The sequence below is a fragment of the Plectropomus leopardus genome, chromosome 12, assembly GCF_026936395.1.
Source record: "Plectropomus leopardus strain MGB_pleo_1.0 chromosome 12, ASM2693639v1, whole genome shotgun sequence".
NCBI lineage: Eukaryota > Metazoa > Chordata > Actinopteri > Perciformes > Serranidae > Plectropomus > Plectropomus leopardus.
The window spans coordinates 19,401,025-19,403,873 of NC_142187.1; positions in this window are offsets into that span (position 1 = coordinate 19,401,025).

Sequence of the window (2,849 nt, forward strand, 5' to 3'; positions counted from 1 at the left end):
TACTTGTCAGCCGCAAAAAAAAAGAAAAAAAAATCCAGCCTACTGCGCCCACTCAGCTGGTGCTGCTGGTGCATCATGGGTAATCGAGTTCAATTGGTTGCTGCCGCTTACCGTTTGCCCGATGAGAAACGACACTTCCCGAGTGCCTTTCGTTCTCCACGTGGCTGTCCTTTGTTTGCAAACAAACTTTTCGGGGAGGAAAAGTTCACAACAAGAAGTGCCAGCTGTTGAGCAATACGCGCAGAAAAACAGCCGTTTTACGATATTAGTTGTGTTACCACGTAGAGGACAGTTTGTACGACCACATTAACCGTAAATTCTGTAGTTAAACGTTATTAAATATACTTTGCCATATGTGTAAAATGCCAGCTTCACGAACGTGTATTAGTTATTACATCGACATTCAATGCCAAACCAAAACATACATAACTGCCTATGTGTATGGGTGCTTAAAACTACACAGCTGTAATGTGATCTTAAGGACACGTGAAAACAGGATGAAACACAGCATGCTACGTTTTTTTTTTCCAGGTGAGGAGGAAGGAGGAGCTTAGTTGGAACAAAGGATGTCACAACTTCCTTAAGCCTGTTGCAAAATATTTCTGAGAGCTCCCATCTGAGTTCCCTGAAAGTGCCCTTTCCCAGTTGACACTGTTTTGAAGCATGTGCATAGTACAAGGGAGATTTGTACCCTTTACACATCATCATCGCCACTGAATGTTACAGCCTGCTCAAAATGTGTGTGTACGCACACACACACACACACACACACACACTTATCTCACAAGAAAATGATTTTGGTTAAAGTTAAAGTCACCTATTAGAATATAACTTGAATAAAAATCTTAAAGCATTTGTACTAAAATATCATAAATATTTTATTGAATGTATTTAATTACTGAGAGTAAAAGTACAAGTAAGTGCTGGTAATAAAAATGCAAGCGATCAGAGTTTTGAGGATTATGATGTTATTTATTTATTTCTTTGTGACATACACCACTTTAAAAATGGAGCATGCATTATACTGTCTTTTTCTTTTCAGTCACAGGATGACCACTGTTCAGATCTTCAGACTATATACGCAGAGCAGGACCAGTAACAGCCACAGTGCACCATGTCTTTAAGGGACTGTACTTTGATGTCTTTAATATTATGATCCTCTGCTGAGCTACAGATATTTTTCCTTGAGTCCGAGTAACAAAAAGTAAAAAAATGCATGACCCTCCCTCCACCATAAATAACCATGTTTCACAGTTTCTGGCTATGATAAATGATGTGATTTTGGAGATTTTTAAGTAAAACATGCCTTTCAAACCCACTTGCGGGTTTCGGGATTCTGAGGGTATTTAAAATAAATACAAAATATGACCATTTAAAGTTGAATGTCCCTCACAAGTCCCTCCCCCAGTGCCTAAAAAGTTATCTGAAGTGCCTCCCCTGTTTTGCAAAGACCAGCTTAAAGACAGGGATGAAATGAGCACAGGTGAGCATATGGCACAAAGCAGGTTGTTTTTGCCCCCAGGCAGCTGCTGAACGAGTTCGCCTGAACAAAACGGAGTAATCAGAGAAGACCACGAGGAAGATATGCATGGTAACTGCACATCACTGCTGACGGCAAGCAAGTCCTTCAATAACAAATAAATCAATCAAAACAGAATAGAATCAGACACTTTTGTATCAGAGCTGTGTAATTATATTATCATGGAAATTCATACAAAAAATGCCAAACAAAAGCAAATATGATGTGTGTGTGTCTGATCAACCTACAGATGAAGAAAGACTGGCAGTGAGCGAGGCTCAGTGGCTTTATACCAAGCAAACACACTTAAATTTGCCTCAAGGAAGAGCAGTGACGCAGCCCAGCGGACAGACAAATGTGTCCCTCTGCTGTCGAGTGGTTGCACCGGTTACAGACAACACACAGCAAGATAAGTCCCTACGGCCAGGATGTCTGACTCATCACCATCCACCACACCTTTCTAAATGAGGGAAAGTGCTCCTTTTTCTTGCCTCCAGTGCCTTAAATTCAGTCAGGTAGCCATTTGTTAATGATCTTCTTGGACATCCAGTTTAAGACAAACACAGCTTTGAGGGCAGATGGAGTTAAGTGCTTTGTCACTACAGGATGGTCATAAAGCTACGGCTGAATGTCAGGCTTTTACATCACATAATGATGATAAAATACATATTTGGGTTGTACAATTTATTTATTTTTCAAATTATGGGTTTAAAGATGCCTCAACACTGAGCTTCTTCTCATTTGTATCCACACATGATGTAAGATAGCTCTTGTTACACACCAAGACTACAGTTGGCAGAGATGTGAAATTACTAATTTACAATTCACTGTAGCCAGAAGTAAAATACTCAGATGAAAAGACAAGTGACATATGAGGCAGTCCGGGGTGATAATCAAACAAAAGATCTGCACACTGCTCTCAATAAATCTTAATTTTGCAATGTTTCAATCAGAGATCTTCGTCGGGCCATCTCTGATTGAAAAGTCGCAAAATTAAAAGTTATTGGGAGCTTTAAGTGCAGTGTGCGGACCTTTTGTTTGATTATTACCTCTGTCTGATTTTTTTGATCTGCACCTGTAGAAGTCCTTTGAATGTGCGTGTGCTTGTACCTTGTTTGTTGCAGTCTGGGATGTCACAATGGAAACCATCAACAGGGCTGCGGGCAGGCCCGTAGCTACCACTGAGAACACAGAGGACATGTCCGCAGTATTTTTTCTGGGAATTTGGGGATTTTAACAAGCTGAGGAGGAGGTTATGTTTTAAATTTAGACACAAATTATACATGGTGTTTTAGAGTCACTATTCTTAAATTTGATTTGTTAAAAAAAA